This window comes from Typopeltis vanoorti, chromosome 4, assembly GCF_054136105.1.
Source record: "Typopeltis vanoorti isolate ZY-2024b chromosome 4, IOZ_Tvanoo_1.0, whole genome shotgun sequence".
In the NCBI taxonomy this organism is placed as follows: Eukaryota; Metazoa; Arthropoda; class Arachnida; order Uropygi; family Thelyphonidae; genus Typopeltis; species Typopeltis vanoorti.
This window is the reverse complement of record NC_143552.1, coordinates 112,257,597-112,284,744: the sequence shown is the minus strand read 5'-3', so window position 1 is coordinate 112,284,744 and position 27,148 is coordinate 112,257,597. Positions and strand designations below refer to the sequence as shown.

The 27,148-nt window shown below is 33.5% G+C and overlaps 1 long non-coding RNA gene across 1 annotated transcript in view; it reads left to right on the top strand.

The window, feature by feature from the left end:
* LOC150107609 (uncharacterized) overlaps positions 1-26,540 on the top strand; it is a 37,221-nt gene extending 10,681 nt beyond the window's left edge. The window contains exon 2 of the long non-coding RNA XR_016548206.1: positions 26,112-26,540. This is a non-coding gene — a long non-coding RNA (uncharacterized LOC150107609). The remainder of the gene's footprint in view (positions 1-26,111) is intronic.
* The last annotated feature ends 608 nt before the right edge of the window (positions 26,541-27,148 follow it).

Genomic DNA, 27,148 nt, shown 5'->3' with positions numbered 1-27,148 from the left:
TGAACATATGGAATAGTATCCTAAAAACCATGGAGTTATGGCATATTAAAAAACATATGGATAAAACTAACTTCTTAAAGCAATAGAAAACTAACTTAACATAAGAGGTTAGTTTTCTATTGCTTTCCTTCTTTAAACTTAGGTAGATGAAAATTTTAATTGCGTCGTTATTTTCATTTTGATCTTCAAAAAAATATTGAAATACAGTCTCAACATCTTTCTAAAATAAAAGTTTTTGTATTTTTAATTTTAAATGTATTTTTGGGAATTAGTGAATTCAACATATATTCATATTTAGACATCTGGCTTTATGTTACGCAAGATTCTAGTGCCGTTTTGTTAAAATACAAATATTTGTTTTTGTAAAAGCAATTTAAAATTTTAAAATAAATTTTAAATGAGTTGGATACAATTATTACAAATATTGTAATTGCCATCCTGGTTGACGGAGTCAAATACATCTCCACTCTCCATAGAACGGAGTGAGATTTCAAATCTGACTGCAGCTTCGAAGATCACTGAGTACCTTCTTACTAAAGAATCCTTAATATTAAGTTTCGTTAAAATTAATTCATCCATCCTCGATGACCTCGATCCATCCTCGATGATCAAAAGTAACTATTGCCCAACTCGACTCGAGTTGGGCAATAGTTACTTTTGATCGCGTCTAAAAACAGTTATTAAGAGTATCAAAAATCAGTTTACTCAGTCTCTTAATTACATTCTAAATGACATGAATTCAGTGTAATTTATACTTGACAAGAAATTACATTTTAAAAATCCATATTTTCCCTAACCTTAAGCAAACAATAAAAAAGTACATGCTGTACTTTCACTTGTTTTCCTATGTACTGAAAGTTGTTAGCTTCGCTATAGTTTGCCCGAGTCAGTAATGTCTAACCTTTTCTGTTACTGGAACTGGATTTGAAGTAAAGAATAATCTCGAGAGCTGTCATTCATATACTTTTTTTTTGTGACGGATGTAAATGAAACTGTCACTTACTATGTTTTTATATATCAACCTCAGTCACTAAAAGTTGTAAAACCGATAGTACATTATTAGTGCCATATGTGGACAAAAGGTTTGGGGAAGACAGAGTAAGGAAGGCTGTTCCAAAGAACAGAGACAGACAGAATGAAAGAATGGGTTGATTCGGTAGGTTTGAAGGCCGGATAAGAAATGGATGTTGAGTGTTCTCACAATATTAGAAGAAAGCGGAGGAAACTGTCACCATTTCAACAGAATATTGTCCCTGAAGATGCCTATATAGAAGAGACATAAGACAGAAGCATAACGTTTATAAGAGAATGACACTCTCGAAACTTCCCTCGATACTTTGTAAAGTATCGAGGGAAGCTCTCTTGAGAGATATAATACAGCACTGTGTTTTGCTAGCATTAACGTTTACAAGGTTATTCTTTTTTCCTGTTGAACAACTGGAGATCCGAGCTTAAGCACCTAATTATTGTGCACTGCAAGGTTTATCAAATGAAGAAGAAGAAGAATGGAGTGCGTTATCATTCGTAAAACTATGGAATAGATTTGAGATCGGTGGGAGATTATTTATGTACAGGGGGAAGAGAGAGTGTGAACATACAGAACTCTGGGATATTTCATCAGATTTTATCACCAATCCTGGTGATAAAATCTGATGAAATCAGATTTAACTGAACAGGAGAAGGCAGACCATAAGATAGGTTTCCTATCAAGAGTAAACACGTTGAAGCATCAGGAGCATTTGTGCGGAATTTCCTATCAGGATCTTGTTGTTCTTTAATCCCTCATAACTACAAACCGACAAGATAACGCATGTAATTTAGAGATATAATACGCTCACTCCATACCTTAGTGTCTTGGTATAAAACAGAAACATCTTTTAGCTTCAACGTTAATTAATTGCCGATACCACTGAATATTGTTATTTATCCTCTTGAAGCCTTCTCCGTAGCTCAGTCACGATTCCTTTTGTTTTGAAAGATCTGTATTCAAATTATCTCGATGTAAAGAACTTTTATAAGTGTTTTTCGCGTGAGTGACGATGAGGAAGTAGCAAGATTTCTCTTCAGGAACACTGGTTTTTTTAGTTGTTTCGTCCGTAACTTCAAACAGACCACTTACTTTAATTTTGATATATTTAATGGTCAGTTACACATTTTCATTCCCAGTCCGCCTCTCTTCTAGCAACCACTGAGTATAGTCCCTTCCAAGTGATGTGCTGATTTATATGAGAGAAGCAGACGAATAAGCTTACATTAGGCAGCATTCGTAACTATATAGCATTCGTGTACACGCCTGTAAAATCCTGCCACTTCGTGTTGTCCATTCTTATGAAACAACTCAAGAAAGAATGAACCGATTTTGATGAAACTTAATATTTTACAACTCTAAGGTAAATTTTCTGATAGTTTTAATATAGGTTAAAATTGAGTAATAATAAATACCATTTTATTCTTTAAATGAAGAATAAAATGTGTTTTCCACTGAACACTAGTCCACTACTTGTGTCACCATTAAATTCATTGCGCGGACAGTTCACGTTGGAACTACCTTTAGGAACGGATAATTTTAAATCCTGTCCAGCATATTACATGTACCCTGTGATCCTATTCTCACAGTAATCTTCTTGGCTCTTGCTTACTGTTTAAACAAATGAGGCGTCATATGTTTACTCAAATAGCAATCCTTAAGTAACATATCTTATCGTTAACTCGTCTGTAATGTTTATGTTGCACGTACATTTCCTAACTTGTATCATTTTTTCGCATTTTTAAGTGTAGCTCACAAAAGTTCTCATAGCCTTAGCAACTAAGGCTATGAGAACAAAACAACTCATACAGAGGCTTTCTCTGTATGAGAACGAAGGCGCAGTTTGTTGAAAATCTTCACAAAAGAACCTAGCATCCTGGTTCAGATTCAAACCTACTATTTCAAAGGCACTGTAGAAAATATTTCCTTTTTTTTATTTTTATTATTATGCGAACATTGGTTTTCTTAGAAATAAATATCACTCTAACTGCCTCTTTACAAGATAGAGATAAGGGTCAGCATAGATTTAAACTTAAATAAAGAAAGAAAATCAGAAGTATATATTACACGAATGAAAATCGCAAATTAAAACTGATATTCTAGATGATATTCAGGTGTAACACTGCAGTGACCGAATACATACAAACAAATGAATTCGTTAAATAGGCATCGACGAAGTTTTTGAGCTTCTGTCGACTTGATTCAAATATACAACTTCTACTCGACAAGTACCCAGTCTACTTTGTTTGAATGATATCTGAATAGATGAAATGCGTTAGAACAGTATTACTTCGAAGAACAGAAAATGACAGTAAGATTTACAATGTTTCCTGGACATGTTATGTGTGAAGTATACTTTCTTCCAAGTGACTGCACTATTCACGTTTTCTAATGTATTGATTGAATCATCTTTACAAAAATACGTTGTTTTTTAGCATCGTCAAATGAAACTGTCAATGCTTTGACCAGTCTAACACTTGCACAAGCCATTTCGCATAGTTTTTGCCATGAGAAATAGTGAGTTATCGTGTTATCATACAGATGCTTGACTGGGTTGTTACAACTTGCATAGCAGAAGTCAGTGTTAGTTTTGGGCATTAGATAAGGGATCCAGTTATTTGTTAGCGTATGGGAGTATCCAGATTGCCAGTATTGGCAAATTATATCCGAGATCAGGTATTGGCAAGAAGTTATTACTTCCTAGCCAGGGACCAGTGTAGGCTACATCATTCCGCGAAGTGTTCTTATGTCTGTGCATACGTGTGGCCACGGGCTGGTTTTGCTTGATTTGAGGGATGAAAAATCCGAGTTTACGGGAGAAAAAAACACTCCACTGCCGTATGAGACCGGCTAACTCACCTTTAATCGAAAAGACCTGATAGACAGGAATTGAACCCAGATCTTTCTGACCAAAGGTTAGCCTTGCCCACTGAGCTATGGAGGCTCCTGGGATCCATTCCAAACCATGGACACATTTTCACACTATAATATCTTTCGCCATACTTAACAGACAGCGATACCTTCTGATAAAGTTATTCTGACAGCAATTATAGCTACGCTCACACTTCATTTAACAAGTGTACATAGTGATCTCTCTCTCTCTCTCTCTCTCTCTCTCTCTCTCACACACACACACACACACTTCCCCACTATTGGACAATTACACATAGCTGCACACCACGCAGTGCGAACCCGATTATCGTTTGTAGTAATTGCAATGCTCGGATTGTACAGAGAAGACCTTCTGGAAACCGAAGCCATAGCGTTCACTAGGTGATATTCTAGTACAGACCTCTACAAGTGGGGACACACACTGATCTGATTGAATTCACTGATACATGACAGAAAAAAGCAAATCTCTTTCATCATCTTCCAGTATATCTTTCAGTCGGTTTACATGGTTCGGCTGACTTTTTTTATCATATTTCTATCTTTTAATTTCGTCAGCTACATTTGATGTCGAATGCATACGATAACACGAGCAAATTGATGACTAATATTGGCTGCTAAGGATAACCCCCTTCCTGAAATCACTTAACTAGTATACCCTATTTCAGTATTGTATGTAACTTCATAACTTCAGAATGCATTTCTTGTCTTTGTATCATGCTGTACAACAATGTTTATCACTGGTACTTAGTATTTGAGAAAAATCAGAATGTTACAATAATTTTTGCAACATGTATATATATATATATTCAATCCAAACGGATCTCAGTTTGATTTCTACATCAGATTTGTCACAGCGGAAATTACTACAAATGACAATAAACGTATGTGAGATTATATTTATTTGTTCTTAATTTACGTTGTTATTTGAAGAAGTGGCCAATTAAAACGGTAAAGCAGCAAGCCGCAATGAAGTTCAGGTTATTTTCAAGTAAGATTAACTCAACAATATATGATCATTTTAATGATATTACTACCTACCAAAAAATGCTTATTATTCTCACTAAATTAGGTTAAATATTTTAACCTAATTCAACCTGTATATTAAGAAATGTTTTTAAGGATTTATTAAGTATTTTCTGCTGCTAATATTATCATTTAAGTGTCACCTGTAGTATATAGCATCCCAGAATAGTGCTTCAATGCATTCATTTTTCTTACCTTCTCAGCAGTCATGCATATGTAGTAATTTGTCAATAATGTCACATTATCATTTCGATACCACCTTTTTACAGGAAAGGAAGATTCCTGTAAAAATTCTGATAACGTTTGTATTTTGAGATTCTGAAAATTGTAATGATTGATTGTAACAGCTTCTCGCTGCAACTGTTTTAGATTAGGAGAGACTCCCCTGCTCATTTTGCTCTCCAATATCCATCCTCACCCTCTAACGGAGGGGTGAATATTGGAGAACAAACTGAGCTAACAATGCCTGTAGTGTACACACAATTTGTCAAGCAACCGATTTTTAATTGCTTAGTGTCAGCATTGATTTTCTACCGCATATTTAATGGTAAGCAGTTCATGCATACTCTCTCTCTCTCTCTCTCTCTCTCTCTCTCTCTCTCTGCAAAGCGCATTCTCTTCCTAGTATGTTCTGATCGAGTTCAAAATTTGTCGAATTTTACTTACTCACCGATCTACGGTAGCGAGATTTAAAAAATAAAATAAAATAAAGTTCAAACGTAAAAATTGCAAAATATTTAAAAATAACAGGTGAAATTAACTCTATATTTAAACCAAACCTAGTTCAAAAACAAACCAGACTAAAAATATACAATACATTACCCCCTACCAGTCTTAATGTATGGAAGCGACATCTGGACAATAAAACAAAAAGACAAACAAAGATTAACAACAGCAGAAATGAAGTTTATGAGAAAAACTGCAAAGTATACCCTATTTGATCACAAAAGAAACGAAGAAATTATGAAAGAATTAAACCAAGAACCAGTAATAGAAAAAATTAAAAAAATATAAACATAAATGGATGGAACACGTTCAAAGAATGAAAACAGAAAGTTCAAAGCATTAGGAAAAAGAAAACCAGGACGTCCTCTTAAATGATGACTTCTAAGGCCGGAACACGCCATACTAGGCCTAAATCCTTGATATGCATGATGATGATGATAAAGATCAACATGTGACTGCTGAGTCGCTATAATCTTAATTTTTCGCGTTGTCGTTTTCGAAGTCTTTCAGTTTCATTAGTTTTTTTTTCCATTCTTAATTTAGTTTTGTTATCGAATATAGTTTTTAAATACACAACATTATTCATCAAATATTAAATTCATATTTGATTAATCTTTTTTTTTTTAATATGCATCTGTGACTTGCTGCTGGTTGGAGTTTATCTGCCCAGACGTTGTTGTTGTAGTATAAAGAAAACCGATCAAATCAACAAACAACATTATATCACTGTTTTCAGTTACATTATATTGAACATTTTTTAGGACTAATATGGAAGAAACTAAAGGAAGATTGCGGTGTGCTTTTCGATCAATATGACGCTCTGTTAATTAAATGAAATTCGGTATTTAGGATCTGCATAAAAATCTGTCGAATTTTGGTTTAAATCGAACCACTTTATGACAGAATTAACTAAACTGGCCTTTATTAGACATTTTATTAGGCTCGAGGTTTCGTGAATAATTTGCCAGTTCAAGCTATTGCGAAAGGTATCTTTTTCATGACAGTCTGTAAATATTTTTATACGTGTTAAATCCTTGGTTGGCAAGAATAAAACGTTGTAAAATATTATTGGCAAAGTTTTATTCTTGCCAACCATAGGATTTAACATGTATAGAAATATTCACAAACTTTGTTAAAAGTACTACTCTTGAAATCTGCTTTGTTTTGGCATACCAAGCGATTTTTTCCCACTCACGAAATGGACTCTTCTATTTTCAAATTCTATACAAACAGCGACGTAGAACATAGGTTAGTATTAAATGTTTGAAAATTTAATGTCATCTGATTATTGGTGGACCTTTATTATAATCCTTGAACTATTTGAATATATTTTAATTATTATATGGCTCATGATTAAAATGAACAGTATCGTATTAACAGTAGCTATTTCATCTTACTTTTCATTTCTGTAAATAGATGACGAAAAAAAAAAAAAGAACTAATAAATAAACTTGTTCGCTATTAAATGATTTTGTATATTAGCTAAAAATAATATTCCTAATCTTTTGTTCTTTCGTATATTCCTTTTGTTTTTGATAAACTACTGCATGAAATATATTTCATAGTAAACTGAAAATAATTCTGAGAAGTTAGAACATTTGTTTTTCTAGTTACATCTGTTTTTCAGTTGCCTTTTATAGCTGGTTACAAGCAAAAATTGCTATGGCCATGTTTGGTTTTGAACGAACAGAAGTTCGTATTATTTTTCGCACTGCAGGCCACGCATTTTTAAATGCGTGACCTACAGAAGGATCAGGTCGAAATACGAAATGCGTTGTGGCGACCTTCTTTTCCAGTAGGCCAAGGTCAAGGTCACAAATACGCATTGTTGACCCATGCTTCTCAGATAGCCTGTACCGTACAAAATAAGCGAAAACTTCTGGGATCGGAATTTTTTAAAAATATTTTTAAGCTTCAGGAATTCTAGATACACTTCGGCACGCAAATAGAAGTTAAGCATAAAATATAAACAAGACTTTCTTCATGATGAAAAAAGAAATATCAATAATTTATTATAATTGTAATATTGGCAGTTAACTGCATAGTATTTGCAGTTATTATAATTATAATTGCAATAATAAATATGGCAATCATAATTGTAAGTAATTATAGTTATTATAAATATAAATTGTAATAATTGTGATTATAATTGTAATAATTGTGATTATAATTGTAATAATTGTATTGTAATTGAAATTATTTAATTATACTAATAACTGCAATGTTTTAATTGTAATTATTATTATACTGATTGTTGTAATTATAACAATAAATTGTAATATTTTAATTGCAATTACAATTATTGTTATAAATATATTACATTTATAACAATAATTGTAATTATTATCTGATTGTCGTAATTATAACAATAATTGTAATATTTTAATCGTAATTATGATTTTAATTATAATTGTATTAGATTGCATTCTTGGATAATATGATTTCATTTCTTTGGATCGTTTTAATTTCCGCGAAAACTGTATATAGAAATATATTGCCAACTAGCTTTGGCAAAATTTCTGGATTAAAATCCAAATAATCTAAGAGCTAAAATACTGAAAGTGGTAGTAAATAACAGCAGGAAAGTATGATTTTCGTTCTTATCCTTCTTTGCCTCTGCATCTTGAATTGTTCAGCCAGTGCTCAAGGTCCGCTAAACGTTTGAGCTCACTCGGAGCAAAAATCTATAAAAAAGGCGAAAAGCCAAAAAATTGCATCATATCCAAATGGTTCTGTTGCATCACGTTCTGAAGCCAGGACACGAGATTTTTCGTGTCCTGGCTTCTGATAATTCGATGATCTTCGTAAATGTCTTTCTACTGTTCCAAATACCCAAATGTAAAATGCCCCTTGTTTTTTTGTTTTCTTTTTTTGCAGAAAACTATCAGATGAACCATGTCCAAACTGGATACTAAAAAGTCTACTGGCATTCTCTATTTGTTCTGATGGTTTGTGTTTCAGCCAATTTGACACTTGTTCTTTCTCGCCATTTTATTTTCTCCTATCCTGCTTTCTCTCACTTTAGTTATTTTTAAAATGATGGATAAAACTATTAACAATCAACTTCTGTGCTACCTGAAATCATCTAATAAACGATCTCTAGTATAGATTGCGCCATTATCGATCACCTTAAGTCGTTTATATTTGGATGTAAGCATGTACAACTATTGGGAATTTCAAGTAGTAACTATTGGTATCTCGAAGACATTTGATCGTGTATTACATAAAATCCTATTAAACATGCTCCCACATGTGGCATTTCTGACTTCTACAACTGAGTTGGCAGCTTTTTCTCGGGTCGCATACTATATTGATGGTGAAAGTGTCTATATCCTCAAACTTGGCAACCAATGCTATGGTTCCATAAGAATACCTTCTTTCACATACTCACTTCTGTATGTCAATGACCTTCTAGACTGCATTCATTTCACTCATTTTCTCGTTTGACAAACTCTGCAATATACAAATCAAAACGTTCAGAACACCAAATCCTGCAATCCTAAATTCCGATCCAAACCTTTAATTGGGCTAATTTACTGCAAACTTGATTAATTTCAGCGCTACTTCCTTTCTTGCAAAAAAGAAAGGGAAGAAAAAACTTTCCAATCAGTCTTACTTTTTCGTAACACTCAAACCAAGATATTCTGGGTTAGAATCTTTCTTGACATGAACGATATTACAAATATCGCCTCCTCAGTATCCAAGAAATTAGGTTTTATCTTTCACTTTCGTCGTTACTTAATCTCTGAACAATTTTTAACTCTACACACATAGCAAATCCGATCAGTCATTAAATGCTTTTATCTTATTTTCAGCGGTACTCCTAGGAATTCCCTAAAAATACTCTACTTGGTACAGAAAAAAAAAAAGCAGTTAGATTGATTAATGGTCAATCCCTTACTAGTTCGCTTCACTCTCTTTCATGCAGAGGCTTAGTTACTTTGTACAAATATCTGTTCATCAGAACTGGTATTGGTAATTCTGTACTCTAAATTTGTTAAAAGATGTGCAGAGACTATTCAGCTGCAGACTCAGCGCAATTTTTTCTTCCTGTTCATTTATTCCTCTGTGAGGGGGATAGTTTCCCCTCATATGTATTTTCTAAAGAGTACGATCTACAGGTCTTCAAATCCAATGTTAATAAGTTTGTTCTTTCTCCAAGACTATTGCAACTGCGGGACTCGTGTATTGAACAACCTCTAGTGTATGAAATTATCAGATTTTTTTTTATTTTTTTGTTATAATTGAATCATTTTATTGATAAAACGATTGGAAATAATAATTACTCTCTGGCTTGAAGAAATTTAATGAAATTTTATATTTAGGATTTCATTTTAATTTAATTTCATTTAAATGTATCGAGTTGTTTCGATTGGACTATTTCAAAGGCAGAATTAAGCAAAAGAAAATTATGCATACTGTGCATATTCTTAACCGTCTCTGATTTTATGATATTGGATAGTGTCACCAGACAAGAATGCAGTATGGAATGCAGTCTTTTTTAAGATTGTTATCTAAGAGAAACTAAAAAAAGACTAAAATTATCCAGATTACTTTCTCATACATAAGAATCAGTTCATTTATTCGTTTATTATGGCTGGTCTTGTGAAAATAACTTTATCATTCTTAATTATTGCGAAATTAATTTCATTCATATCGTTGTGGCGTGTGGTAACTTTTTTTTTTTTTTTTAAATTTCAAGAAGTGCGTTGAATGACAAATGCAGTAGGTAATTATTGAAAAAAATTTAGAAAATTGCCCTGTAATAAAAGTAGCGAAATTTCTATTATGCTATTAAATGTTAATTAAAAAATTAGTATAGTCATAAAATACCTAAATCACTATAATGCAGAAAGGTTTTTTCTATCTAAAGGGGGGGGAAGGGTCAAGACAAGACCCATGCATTCTGTTGGGCAGAGATATAAAAATAAGTTATATAATATTTTTTTTTTATTTCCGGCGATGCAATAGATAGAATAAGCGTTTCCAAAATGCAGATTAATTCTGTGAAAATACTGTAAGTATTATTAAACAGAAATTTCGCACAGCCTTTACTATATGCATATTGCATTGTTATACAATTTAAAAAAGAAAAAAAAAACATTTTCTGTCATGCATGGCGATATTAATACAATTTATTTTGTAATAATTAAGATATTTTGAATGCACGTGTTCTTTTTTTTAAATGCTTCTTGCGAAAACACCACCCCTGTCCTTCCCGAACTCCAGTTTCCGGTTCGAACAGACAATGGGGGGGGGGGGTCTATGTCATGCATTTCTTTTTCTGTTATTAAATTATAACAATAACTTAATGTCTTGTTCTGAGTTCAGACAAAAAGACATCTCAGATCGAACCTGATTTTGTGAGGAAGAGTAATGCTGATTAAATGAGGAAAAAATTTTAAAATTTTTTAAAGAATTGTGGAGGGTAGAAATTAACAGTTCTATTTCATACGGTAAAGAAGTCGGTGAGTAATAATGATGTATCAACTCAATTTCAAATTTTTTTTATCAAAGACTTGATTCTGTACTTTAATGATGACATCTCTTTAAAAAAAAAGCATACTGTAAAAAAGGCTTAAAAGTGAACTTGGCATTGAGAAAGCATTAGTTTAGTTGCAATTCAGAAGCGTCTACTTAGATGTCATGATTTTTGTCAATGTTTAATTGGTAATAACACTAGCAACAACTATATCAGAGAAGAATTTAAATTTTCAGCAATTAAAATAATCATTTTAGTCAACTGGTTGCTTCTAGATCGTAGCCAAATGCTTTCTAAAGTATTTTTCCATTTTTTTTTTTAGCATATGAGATGCTTTCTTTAAATGAGGCACTTATTTTTAAGAGAAAGCGGGTAGACCAGTAATCGAATAAAACTAGTTGAAGTCGAGAGGTTATTACATCCTACCTTTCCTTACTCCTCTCTCTTCAATTTAACTTCATCACGCCAAAATTCTCGACTAATGTTAACCAACGTAAGAAATGACTGCACTCGGAATTTGTTGAATAAGTTAAACAATACAACCTTTGGAAGAGGACGAAAGCAATGGATATCATTTTTGTTCATCTTTGGTATTTTCAAAGAAGTTCATTCTTTAATTGGATTAATGCTTCAAATGTATCCTGTTGAACACCTCTCGAATAAAAATAGCGGCTGAATATTATTCATTCTTTTTCTATAGTGAGGAGTTTTATGAAATTCTGTACTACTTGGAGTAAACGTCACTGCAGAGACTCTTGAAATTGGAATTCTGGCTTAAATTTATAAAATAAAATAATTTTCTTGACAGTTTTCGGTAAAATTAAATATTCGGATAGGCTTTAATAATTACATTTTAATTAATTTAACAAGAAAAGTCTAAATACTTTAAGTAAATTTAAGGAGGCGTCACGTAGCAGGTCCAAATAGAGTAATAGGAAAATGATTTGCATACTGTTCTGTCTGTGGCAATTTTGAAATTGAGGTGATAGACTTTCCGTTTTCAGTGTTATTGGAAAGTGTGTTATTGGAAACGGTCTACATCTAAATATTTCAATGATTTTGAAATTGATGACTTATAAAATAATAACCGTTACTAACATAACTGAAGTAAAATCTAAACCATTTTTAAATCGTACTTGAAATAGTTGGACCATCCTTTGCCCTAATTTCAGTGCAATTGGACGACATGATTAATTCTTGCAGGACAATGAACTCGATTCGTTCGACAAATTTTCAGAAAAAAAAAAATGTGAGATATAAATATCGGAAAATTTATGAAACTGTAATTTGCCCGTAATGGATTCTTCAGCGAGTGATGACAAACTATCTCCTTCATTAATTTGATTTAGGCTTATAATTTCATCAACCCAAGTTAAACCCTCAATCACACGGTTCAAATTTTCCCAAAGTGTTTCAGATTACATGTGTTCACCCCCACAATCGATAATTCATATTTATGCAAATCGGGATAGTGTTCCTGAATTTGGAATGCCACAGGCGTTGTTGGTAATTACCTAAGTGACTTATCATTAATACATGCTGTCATAAAGCTGTCGCCTGTGGTGATAAATGTCCGGTCTGTAACTATATCCATTTCTGGTACATCAGCTATCAAGCAAACTGCTAAAACAAAGGTCGTGTGCCACGTGTACCAGATGGTGCAGGCTTGCGGCCAAGGTCCTGACTGACAGCCGCGGGAGGTAGTAGCTTATTCCGTGGGCAAACTGCGAACATGAGGAGCGTCGAGTGACAAGAACGTTGGCGCCATAGAGGAAGCTGGAAATTTTTTATTGGTCGTTGGAGTTAAAGTGACAGTGCTAGAAGGTGGCAGTCATGCGGAATCCTGTGATAGCAAAGTACGCGAGGCGCCAGATCCTATCACACTTTATTCAGATTTCTTCAGCGTTTTTTTTTTCTCTTTCTCTCTCTCTGATGCCATAAATCACACTTGCCACATTAAGCCATTTCTGACGCTACCATGCTAAATGTCCAACAGTTAGAAATATAAGCAACCTAATTTGCATAGTAATGATTAGGGATGATGATTAATTTCCCTAGGCATTATGCAATTAAGAAATTACTTGGAACTACAGAATTGATAAATATCTTTTCAACCATGCTGTGAACGAATGCAGTATAGCATAAATCTTAGTTTTCTTCCTTATTACTACATTTTCTGAATCTATCGCTATTAAACAGTAGATCGAAATGCAAATAAAATAAATAAAATTTATTTTAAAAGACACAGAAAGAAATTTCTGTTTATCACTAAAATCGATAAAGTAGTTTACTTCTGTCAAGAATTTATCATTTTAGCCAAGTAAAATGAATACCAGAAAGAAAAATTTATAATTATATTTGAGATTCAACGAATGATCAGAAATACACGAATAAATAAATAAGCTGGACAATGACAAACAGAGCAGTTACCAGAAGAGCAACTGAATACTAAATATTGCCCAGGCGTTAACGCACATCTGAAGATGAGTTTTCGTGCTGAATGGCTGTGTCAACTGCATGCGACAAATCGAAAGGTGAAAAATATATATAGTCAACTGCAACTAAATGCTCTATTTTTTTTTATTTTCTGTATAATAACGTATACCTATCGTTATGAACTAGTTAACCTTTGTATTAGTAATGGTAAAAGAAGTGTGAAAGCCTGCGAAACTGATCAAACTGCCAGTGGGTGGATTTTCTTCAAAATATAATGGCGTCAGTGGATGGCTATATGCCTTCAGAGTTTAGGAGATATTCGTCAGTTATACTGTAAGCCATGGTACTTCTCTATAATTTTTCACACATCTGTCCATCTATTTGTAAATTAATTCTTAAGACATGGATAAATGATTTAGTTATTTTCATTACCACATTATATTATTATCACATAATACTATATAGAGTTTACTTATTCTATGCCACTGATACCGCTTGATTGGAGAATTAGCTACAATTCAGCCTTGTTTTTATAAGCAATCCTACCCACGAATTGAGGGCGTACAGCACATAGATAATCTAGGAATAGGAAGTCAGGAGAAATTTTATATCCTTATTTTTAAGTTTTTAAGTTGCGGAAATACTGATAATGGTAGCCTGTCCCACAAGAGCGCACTAATAGGAATGAAAGAAGATGAGTGGTCAGTGCGGTTGGTGCCAAGTTAGAAGGTACGTTGGCTGTTACTGTTGTGTAAATCTAAAATTTGTAGAATGCATTCAGTAGCTCAGGAGAGAAATGCCATCTGGAGTGGATTAGTAAGTTCGCGTTTTTTTTTATATTTTTTATGCTGAAGCAGTTGTAATCGATCGATATATTTATGTTAGGAGAAACTAGTAACTATTTTCAATCCAAGAAGGGCATCCTCTTGATTGAAGACTTGCATAACTCAAACGTGAGCTCAAGTAAAGAGGATATTAGAACAGCTACAGGTCAATCTCCAGTCTGGAAAGCCAATCCAAGGCTTCATCTGTCACCTTGTGGATGTCCTGTAGACCACTACCGTAAAATTGGCGCCTTGAGCAGTAGTTCACAATATGAGTAATCGTCTGAGCCACGGGAGAACAATCACAATAAGAGTGGTCTAACAGCCCCCATTTATGTAGTAGGTAGCCACATCTGCCCTGGTTAGTTCTGGTCCTGTTGATTGATGACCAAATCTTCCTAGGAAGAGGAAAACCAGACTGCGGGGCTCTTCTACCAGGAAGCCGTTTGTTGGGAGATTGTTGGACCAGTATCGTCTCCGCATGTCAGGTGTTGATGGCAGGGCAGCTGAAGAGAGTTCGTCCATGAACCAGAAAGGTTCTCTAGATTTTAGGCGAAGACTAGGTGGATTTATGAGAGTCTGGTGCAGGGGCAGGAGTGGATTGCTCATTGCTTTATTAAATTCTTTAATCGCGCCTTGTCTTCTCCGTATGTTTGGTGGAGCAATGTTAGATAGGACAGGCTGTCAGGCGAGAGGGATGCTTCTCACTGTCCCACTAATTATGCGCATGGTAGAGTTTAGCTGGGTGTGCACACTTCATTTCAAGGCTTGCTGGAACAACCTGGGGTTGTGGTGCAGAAGTCCTAAGGTCATCTGTACTAGTCCTCGCATTCTCTGCAGCAGAATATTGTGCCTCTGTCTGGGAAAGAAGTGTGCACACCCAGCTAAACTCTACCATGCGCATAATTAGTGGGACAGTGAGAAGCATCCCTCTCTCCTGACAGCCTGTCCTATCTAACATTGCTCCACCTGTTGTTTCTCATTTTTAATTTTGCTGGACAGGTTGGTGATGTGCCTTTTATCGGTTAGGCTTCTGTCCAGGCTCACTCCAAGCTATTTCGGGTGAGGCTCGTGTTCTACCATTTTTCCACAGAAAGAAAGAAAGGTTGAGGTGTCGATTCGCCTCTGCATGGTTCAGGTGAAATACTGTGGACATAGTTTTTGTTGGATTTGGCTTCAAGTACCACTGCTTGAACTACTCTTCCAGGATGTTCAGGTTTGTATTCAAGGTTGATTCCAGGTTGGCAAAGGAGATAGATTGATGTAGGATCGCTAGGTCATCAGCGTACATATACTTGCTTGAGCTGGTATGTGGTAAGTCGTACACGTACATGTTAAGAAATAAAGGGGATAACACAGAGCCATGAGGGAGACCGTTGTGAAGGAATCTGGGAATGCTCTTTTTTCTGCCAATATGGACCCGGATCTCTCTGTTGGAGAGAATGGATTCAAAAAGCTGGAAAGTTTTTTTGCACCTTATATTTCCTAACTCTAGGAGGAGGTCCCTGATCCAGACTGTATCATAAGCTGATGTTAGGTCAATGAAAGTGGCTCCAGATTTAAGTTTCTTTTAAAAGTCTGCTTCAATCTGTGTTGATAGTTAATCAGTTATGACTGGTAAACTACCAAACCACAGATTTGGTAGTTTACCAGTCATGATTTCTGAGAAAAGGGCGGCCAGCCATGTTTGGCCTCGTTGACCGAGATGTTTTAGAAACTCAGGGAGGATACCATCCACTCTGCAGCCTTGCCATTCTTGGTGAGTTTTAAGGCTACCTGTACCTCTTCCCGAGATACTGGGTGTACAAGTTCAGGAAGCTCAGGACCCGTCTTCAGGATTTGTCTCATGGAAGATTGCACAGTAATTTTCCTGATAGAGCTGGGACGTATCTTGGAGGTTTTCAATAAATAATTAGCCATTTGATCAGGAGTTATCTCTGTTGTTTTGTGTATTGTTGGTTCTGCTCCACCTAATTTTCTCAGAAGTGACCAGCTTTTCCGGCTAGATGTGGTGAAATCGAGTTCATGGATGGTTGAGATCCATCTTTCCTTTTTGTTTTTATCCAGTGTTGCTATGAGCTCCTTAGCAACAGTTGGATCTTCAGTCTCTTCATATTTGGCTAAATGTTCCTCAGTTTCTCTACTCCTGCATGGAATGCATTGTTTTCTGTAGCCTCTAGGAATAGAGGTTTTGGCTGCATATGATTAGTTTAACAAATCGTGGATAGCAATTAGGAGTGGGTGGAATTGCTCTAATGGTTTGCTCGATTTGTTTCTGAAATGCATTCCAGTTGGACCTGCGAAGGTTCAATCTAGCGATTGGTGTTCCGCTGATGACTGGGATTGATGTGCCTGTCTCTATTAGTGTAGGACAATGCTGACTATTAGGGAATATGTTGAGGATGATTCTGGTTGCTGGAAGGGGGTGGTCTTCAGAGACTATGTACAGATCTGGGGTGTAGGTTCTGTTCCATCTGGTTGAGTGGAGAGTGCCTTCCTGCTTGGCATCATAAATCAAATACAGGTTATATGTATCCATCCAGTTAACTAGATTATTACCGTCCCGGTTGTTAGAGGAATAGCCCCATATGGTGTGATGAGAGTTGAAGTCACCAACATAGATAGTACGGTGAGGTGGTGGCCGGTCCATCTGATCGGGCCAGGATTGCGATGGTGGTTTGTAGACGTTGCAGATGGTGGTATTTTGAATTTTAATACCTATGAAGTATTCTGCATTAGGTACACATTAGGTTATGTCCTTGAGGCCAGGCCGGATGTAGGTTGCCAGGCCATGCTTGGGATGGCGGTTGTAAGATACGAGAATTAGGTCTGGGATCTTTAGTCTATTGAGGGCTGTGTCAGATATTTTTCCATTAAATGGTATATGCTTGAGCTTTAGAAGAATTGAAGTCGGGAAGTTATCTTTCCTCCAGTTGAAGAATGTTATAAAGATCATCATTTAAAGAGTCTTCGTGAATGTTCTAGTATTCATATCACAAGTGATGATATCACAAGGCAATTTGATGTGATCTGTTCAGAAATGAGCAGATAGATTTCAAAATACTACCATACTATTGGTGCAAGAAGATTATTGAGAGCATTTAAAAAAAAAACTATGTGTGTATGTGAGAAAGAACTAAACCATGAATCATTTCAGCATTCAGAGTTAGAGAGTAAAATACCAACCATCCTCGCATTGCGTGTGATGTTGGATGGGAAAGAATAAAAGACAAAGAAGAAACTATAAAACACTAGATACCTAATTATAAAATGCGTGAGGAAGACTATAAGATCTAAATTTATTCATACTTTTGTACCACATGCGATCAAATATCAAGAGCAACAGCCGAGTTTCTCCAGATCTTTTCATAACGTTTATGAAGAGATAGGTGACCTAAGCTTGGAGAAGCTGTTGTGGGTCTGTGTTCACTGGTGAGGTAGGAAGTGTCCAGGCTGTAAAGTTCCTTGTTAATAAATTTCAGCATTACTTTGGAGAGACTGAAGTGAGAGCAATAGGTCGGTATATGGATGCCTCAGATTTTGTCATTCTGGGATAGGCTGGATATAAGGAAATTTCCAGGCTACAGAGTTTATATGCCCGTAGAATACGAAAATGTAAAATGCAACTTAAGAACACAGGCAATCTATTGAACACGAGATATGAGAACAACAGAAGGGATGACTTCGAGACTAGAAGTTTTTTTTTTAATAGCTAAGTTGCTCATGATTTTTCGAATCTTTTGTTAATGGAACATTTTAGAATTGAATATGTAGTATTGATGACAGTATGAGGAGTTCATCAGTATTAGATTTTAAGGAGAAGTTTGATTCCCCTAAGTTGGCATCATATTTCTCCTCATGCCTTTGTGATAGCAACAATAATGAAAAGAAGTAGCAAGCAGTATTTCTGTCTGACGATTGGAACCATTTAGCTTGTGGTCGTTTGGAACTATGGCCGAAGCATTAAGGCTACGAGACCAGTGTATCGGATCTGTTAATGCGTATGTTCTTCTGGCCGGTTTGCCTGATTTGTTGAATGAAAAAAAACCCTAGTTTCCAAGAGGAAACTCTGCCACTTCTGTATGATCGACTAACTCACCTTCAGGTGAAAAACGCTTATTAAGGTTCTTCGCATTCTACACGGAATTTAGATGGTTCCGTTCCATTCAGTGACCAATGTAGTGTTTATTTCTTGGAGACCTAGCGTCATGGTTACCACCAGTTGCGCAGGTCTTCATCTGGATTGCATGAAATGATTCTGTAAAGGGCACGAGCAAGTTTTACAGATTTTCAAATGCGTAAAATGTATTATCGCATACCCTATTTTAAAAGTTAATTATTTTTTATCAAAATTATAATCCATTTATTATTTTATTATATAATTAAATGATGCACTTAATAAAATAATTAATCACAATATTCATTTTTATTAAAGTTATCTTTATTAATAATTTATTGTTTGTAATGGTTTGAAATAAAGACGAAAAATAAAGCATAGTTAAAGCATAAATAAACAAGAAGATTTGAACATTCGATATGCTCACTTCTTTTAGAAGTCTTCAAAATCGTTTCTAAGTGAAAACATTATATCAGGAGTAAGATGAAGTTATATTTGAACTTAAAATAAACAAGGCTCTTAAAACTGCAATGCATTAATATTTAATATTCAATTTTTAATTAATATTAAAAAATTAAATTAAAATCAACACATTTCATTAACTATTGCCAGTTACTTTTTTGAAAAAAAGAAGAGGGAAAAATCGTTTACGTCCTTGACGTTAAGCATCAACCTGTGCGGTATGTGAAGAAGAAGATTTATTACGAATTTTGCATATAACCTTCCTTCTCCCCCCCCCCGCCAGTCTCTTATGACCTTACCTACCTCAGAATATTCTGAACCACAACTTACAGCATGTTGCAGGTTCGCGTTGAAAAACAGATTAATTTTAATCAGTCTTACAAGGTCATAATAATGAATTACAGCCTTGAAAACTTTCTTGTTTACACTCGCCGTTTTTATTATCGTGATCTCATTTTTATTATCGTTATCATCGATTACCAGGGGCACGAAAAGGCAAGAGTGAAATTGTTGTGCGAGGCCCAAAAAAAATATTTGTCCTGTAGTTAGAATATTCTTGAGTTCCCCGCTCCTCTAGCTTGATTATGGTACGCTTAGAGATAGCAGCAATGATATCTTCATCAATAATCCACAATAATCCATCAGATTCGAGCGCTTGTTAACAATGTCAGATGCTCTAGAAGAAGAATAAATATTTCTAGAAATATCTTTTAGCAATGATCTGCCATAACTAGCCTGGTTGGCCGATTGTTTATTGTCTTTTGTCTAACGAATAGGCTGTGTGTTTGAAATCCACTGTGGACATGAATGTTCATAAACATCTTTAAAATTTTAGATAAATTTAATCGCCCTGTATGAAATTCCATTCTGTTTTTCCAATCAATATGCAACCCTTTTTCAAGCCACTTTAGATCTAGAGGTCTGAACTAGCTAATAATGTTCCATAATTTGTCTTCTGAAGCAGTTTCCAGATTACCTCAACCACAGTGCTAATGCACTATAGGTTTACATCCTTTAGTTTTCTGGATCCACATAAACAATAGCTCAGGTAAATTTGCTTGTTGGAAATTGCACAGAAATCTGTTAGCCGAGATAGTTATGGTGTGATAATATATTAAAATGGTCAGAAATGAGGAAAAAATTCATTATACGCGAAGTTACTGTATAAGACAATCATGTCTGTTTTTATTTATGAAACACGAAATATCGTCTCCTAAGTATTATTACTTTAATGCATATACCGTTACCACCATGCATTTATTTATAAATTGAAACCACATTCCAGTAAAGTTTAAATTAAAATGTGTAGAAATCGATAAACAACTGAAGTTTTCAAAAATTCCATTACAGCCCCTGCCACATAACACTTTTTGCTGATAATTAATAAATTCCTTCGTGTGTACCTCATTGCTAAAAAGAACAGTATTGAATTGAAAAGTTAAAACTGTGTTGATTGTGGTAACAGAATATAAAAAGTTGGTTTGTTTGGTTTTAATTGGTATTGCCAGAAACAACTAAGATTACGAGGACAGAATATTATGTCTGTTAATTTTGTTCATTGATTTTCCTGTTTCGCTGAATGAAAGATTGGAGTTTCAGGAAGAAAATTATCTCTGCCATCTTTATGCGTTGAAAAGGTTTACGTGTTACAAGTAGTATAGAAACTAATAACAGAAAATGCTGTACGTCACTGTCACATATAAACAAATCATTACATTTATGCTCTCATCGATATTCATGCAATATGGAAATTCGTTTGCTTTACAAAAGTTAAATCGTTGTATTTTCATTCCAAACATTACCAAAACAATCGGATAAGTATCTTCATAGCAATGCCTGCATACTGTTGCTTTAAATGAATAAATATAATGACTTAATTTTTATTGAACCAATGAAAAATAAAATTTCTCCAAAGTAATGTCATGTCACTTTTCTTCTCAGAAAAAAATTATTAATATTATCAATTTAGAGCCTACTAATCTCGGTCGGAAAGACATGGATTCGAATCCCGTCTAAAATACGAAAAACCTTTATAAGGACTTTTCAAATGAAGTGAATTGGCAGTTCACAACTGTGACAAGATTTTTCCTCTTGGAAGGCATTAACTGTTCAGAGAATACATGTAACTGACGGAAATACCAGATGTAGATAGATGTCTATGAAGCCAAGTTACTTTACCGTCACAGACTATTTAGCCTATCACATAAGGGGAGAGCGAAGATGTTTTCCATATCAAACTATATGCCTATAACCCTTTCATCATAATCATCACAGTCAGTTTTAGATTTAGTGAATGTTTCAGAAATTAACATACATTATTTCAGATACGCAGCGTATTTGTGATCTCTATTAAAATTACGAAATTTTAGAACTTTGGAATTAACGAAATTGCGTAAATATCTGATTACTTAAGCTGCAAAATTTACACTTTTTTTGTATGAAGAAGATTCCTATATAAAAGTTAAAGCAAAGTGACGAATATTTTACATTTGGTTTGCTATGACAATTAATTAAAGATCAACGTTGTATAGTAATTGGAAATATGTCAAGGCGTGTATGCAAGATTTAGTAAAAGCCGCTGCAATTTTTCTTCAGTTTCAGAGAACAAACCTTGCATTCGCCATGCATTTGAGACTAGCTGGCAAACTCACCCTCACTGAAAGAGTAACAAAAAAAAAAAAATCTTGGTGTCCTTGCCTTAATTCTAACTTGGATTTTCCTGTTGAGAGTCTTGTACTCTACCGATCTGAACACTGCCGAAGACTGTTGTTCCTCTGCAATAATAATTAATTTCATCATGTGCATAAATTTCAGTTATATTGAATGGTTTTTATAATACAGCAATCACTTTGATAGATATTAATAATATTAATACTTCGCACTGCAGCCACCCTCACTCATTTAGACGGAGTAGATGTAGAGAGAAGAAACCGAGTTCAAATCATTCAAGAAAGCAGAGCTTAACTTCAGCATGGAACAATATTAACGGTACTCATTTGGTTTATAACTCAGAATAAAGGACTTCAATTTGGTCACTTCATGATGATAATGTAAGTATTTTGGCGAAGTTTGCCATTCCCTTCAAGAGCAATACTATACTACCATTGTGATAATATAATTGTTGAAGTGGAAATATAATTTTATAATTTTTCATAATTCTAGTTTACTTGACTTTATATACTTTAACTGTTACTGGTTTATTTTTATGTATAATTCGGTGTAATCCTCTATTTTTAGGCCTCAGAATTTTATGAATATAATCAGTATATTAATGATTAATGACATCATTTTCAGAGAAAATAGTTCAAAAAGTATGCATAAACATATGAAATCTGGATAGACTATCTTTACTTACATCGTAAGTTATAAATTTTTCTCAAGTTGTTATGCCCGAGTTTCTAGCCTAATATACATTAAAAAAATTAAAAATTAGTTTTATTTTTTGACAATTTTTTCTTGAAAAAAAAAACAAATTTTTCTAAAACCTTTTTATACTGAATAATTTACTACTTCATGTTTATAATAAGAAAGTTGTCAGATTTTTATACTATTCTATATTAATTTTTTTTCCGGCAAGCTCTTCTCGAAAACATAATAAAGGTATGACTCATGTCAATAAAACTGATTATTATATAAAATATTAAAGCAGTATCTAAAAATTCTGCCTTAAAATCTTAAAAAGCTACGCATAGTGATATAACTGATATTTGTTTTAAGATAGCTGGTTGCAAGTACTTGTGCCAAGCTAAAGTTCACTTGGCAGGCTGATTGGGACGCAGCTGTTTTAACAGCATTTCCAGCAACTGAAAACAGACGTATCTGTCACATTTCAACTGCACTCTCCGGTTAAGTTGTGTTGTCATTTGGTGGTGATATGTAATTTCAGCAATAACACAATTTTACTTTATTTATAGTTCAGAGTTAGTGTATTTCTGTTTTCATAGCAAAAACTCTAAGGCATCAAGTGCAGTGATCTTTCAGTCAGTTTTAACTCTCGCATAGTTTCACTGTAACTGCGCTATTTCATTCAAATATCAAATAGGTATATTGCACATGCGACGTAAATTAGAAATATAGCTTGTCGAGGAGCGAGCAAACAAATACCGTTAATATTGAGATGACTGTTAAGCAGAATATTAATCGAAACGATTATTGATATTTAAAATTATTGTGTAGATTTTGGTCTGTAGTAATGTTTTGATAAATGAAAATTGCTTTAAAATGTTTAAGAGAACTTTGCTGTATTATTATTATTACTTTGTTCTACTGTTATTATAAATAGTATTATTTTTGTGATCATAAATCGAAAATGTATATCGCATGTATATCTACACACGACATTGATTTGCTAATTGCATCCTCTCGTGTGTGGGAATGAATTGACATTTTGATTGTCATATGGTGAATTGATAATATTATGAAGAAATAAAAAAACAAGCTATTTTTATTTTAAAATTTTACAGGTTGAGAAATATTATTAAAATATTAACAATACTTAAATCATTTTTTTAAATAATCCTCATAACTAAAATCTGACAAGCAGACAAAAGTTGTCGAACTATTGAAGCATATTTTTGTAAATAAAAATACACTTTTATACTTATTCATGTATTAGATTTGTCTGAAATGAGAGTCATTAAGAAATTCTCGTTATTTAACAACTGTCTCTAAAACATTGAGAAAAAGATAAATATTAATTAAATTAATATGATATTAATTTTTGAAACCTATGCTTAAAGATTATTAAACTAATGTTTGATAATACATGCATATGTCAATACTAGGGGGTTCCCAAAATGAAGGCGAGATTGGTTTTCAAGAGGCGTAGAGGCGTGTGGTTGATATACGGAGCAACATTTTAAAATCCTTAGCCTGGTCTTGAGGTAGTTAGTTGTATTGTATGATTCAGACTCATAGAGACTCACAAGTTTTAGAAAATAAATGACTATATACATTATTTTAATATTTCAGATGTATTTTTAAAATTCTAATTAGCTGACCATATACAGGAAGTCTACTCAAATACAAGAAACCTCTCATACAAGAAGCCCATTAATGTGGAATACAACACAAATACGCAAAAAATTCATACAAGGAAAAGGATCACACAAGGCGAATCTTCAAGTCCTTATTTATTTATGATGAAATAATAGGATGAAATAATAACAGAATTATGAAAATAGTATGATGAAATAATAACAGAATTGAAGAAACAGAAATTAAATGAAATAACAGTCAAAAATGAAATTTTAAATTTGGTTGGATATACAGGAGTATCACTTTCAGGAAATGAAGATGATCTTTAAAGGCAATTATTTAAACTCCAACAGATAAGTAGGTTTTATTATGGAAATATCAACAGAGAAATAAAAAAACAATGGTAATTGCAAAGGAATCAATAAGATATTAATTGGAAATAAATAAATTAAAATAAAAAATTGAATAAATTAAATTATCAGGATGTTTATTCAACTATAAAGGAAAATGAAGATTTAACAAAAGAAACAAACTCTCTCGTATACTAAGAATCTATAAATCTGTACTCCGATCATTAACTTATGCATGTGAAACAAGAACAAAAACATCAAAAAGTCTTCAGATAAATACGTGTAAAATGAAAACATGTTAAAACAATAGTTGATAAAACAAAATTTGATTGAATAAAAAAAGAAGAGATTTATGAAGAATGTCAGTTACAGCTGAATAAATGGGTAAACAAAGAGATCAGAATGAAATAAACATATTATTATAATGGATTCTAAAAAAATAGTTAAATTAGCAAATAGTTAGGAATCAGGTAGAAAAATGACCAAGTGGCAGGCTAAAAATTAAAAAAAAAAAAAAGACAGGTTCGCAGGTTCCCCACATTGAAATGTAAATGCAGCAGACAGCAAGCTTAAGCTTATGGCAAGAAGAAAAAAAAATCAAATTCTTGTTGCAGTACTTTATCTTGAAAAGTTAATTTAATAGACGCCACGTATAAACGTTTACGAAAAACGATACGATTTGTTATTGCATAGACTGCCTTAAAAGTGGAGCATTGAAATTAATTAGTGCGAATCAAGCAAATTACAAAATATCTCACGCCGGTATCGATTTGTGAATCAGTTCGAATACGTCTAACAGTCTTGCAGAAAACGAAAAAAAAAAAAAAGATTTGAAGGTAATTGAGAATGAATCTAATCTGAAGGTATATGTTGCGAATTGTGCTGTATGGTTAATATTCCAAAAAATACTTTCAATGGTGAAAGTATTTTTTGGAATATTATCAATCCACAATCACCTTCAGAATGGCTGATCATTTAGCTTGATTCATTTAAGTTTTCCATTGAATATATATGCTGTTTAGAACATCTAGTTGATCAAAATTTCTATTAGAAGCACATCGTCTGACTGCCTTCTCTAGTCCTTCGTATTATTACAGTACGAAAATTGCAGTCATTTTAATTAGAGGTGATTGATACTTTCCGTTCGTGTTATGAAAAATTAGATTTATAGATTCGCGTTAGAAAGGTACGTCTGAATTTCAGGTTTTTGTTTTATGACCGGGTTGTGTCATATGTTTTAATAAAGAAACTAAATTATAACTACAAAGCGTAATTTAAGTCTAATTCAAATAATAATAACATATTAAAAAAAATTTAAACTGACTACTAAAATTCTCTCTATCCTTTCTATTTTACGTTTACGCGTAGACCCACTATATACGAGTATCATGCAGGCATTCGAAACCAAATCCGATGGAATATCGTGATTAATCCTTATTCCTGTAGTCTGTTTGTCTGTTGGTTTGTCTGCTTTGCGGAATGAAAAACTTGAGTTTAAGGAAGGACGGACTCTCGGTATTCAAAATCAAGTCTTTCCAATGAAAGGGTAGGTATCGCCGAAACGGACAGAGCTATGGAGTCTCACTCGACTCATACCAATAATATTTCTTTGTATTTCTTTTATTAACATGTTTAATCGTCTAGTGTTATTTTATTCCATGTTCCGATACTGTATTAATATTGGCAGGCAATCTTATTAATCCCAGTTAAAATGATTAATGTGGAAGTTAACGCTATCTTCATAATCTCTCAATATGTATGTTCTCTTATTGATATGTTTCTTTTCCGTTTTTAGAAGAAAAAAAAATCCGAGTTTTTCGAAAGGAAAGAAAAAATCCTAAGAATAAACAAAGAGAGATATAGAGGGAATACGATTTGCAAGATGGAAAGACACCAATAATGGTGAAAATGGCAAATGCCTAATCGTTGGCAAGAAAGAGGAAAAATCCTGTCAACTGTATATGCCATAGACTACCGCACAATCAGGTAAAATTCTTTTATAAATATTATTCATTTCATAGACAATCTCGAGTAAAAAAGTCCAAACCCAGGTCTTTCCAATCAAAAAAGTTTGGAAGCCTAAATTTCGAATAAACCAAAAAGTCATTCTTCTGGATGTACTGTGGAGTGGCTGTAAGCATGACGTTATTGTCAAACACCAGTTAAAATGTAATTCATGCTTTATAGACAATTTTTATAGATTACAATAGCCAAATATTCTTTAGTTTGCATTTCTTTCTTTCTGTTTTTATGCAGAATTAATAAACCGAAAGTAGCCTGTGATTTACAGATTTACATAAGGTAGACTTGTCAATATTACGAAGCACACGGAATAAACGGTGATTTATATCAGTATTACAAAGTAAGTGGTAATTACTATATTAATTGACTTCTTCAGAATCAAATCGACACGAAGATGTATGGTATGGTATGGTATGGTATGATCAAAGAATCCACACATATTGTGCTAATTCAAAACATTCTTTTAATTATGAACTTATTGCTAGTATTTACTCTGTATTTAATTCCTAAATTTGAATGAATTTTTTGATAAATGAAAGTTTAATCTAATACAAGCGATAATAATATTTCATTCTGATTATTGACTAATTCATTCATTAATCAACCCTCGGAACTAATGATAAGCCAGAATTATGTAGCTTGATGTTGGCGTCTATTTTATCCAAGGAAGTTTTAATTTCGTTTTTTATTTTCTCCAACAGACTTTCTTATATTTAATTGATAAAAATTTAGCTTCTAGTAATCGATATATAAATATTATCCGGTATTTTGATAACTCTTATATGTGTTACCTCTTTGTAAAAGAAAAAG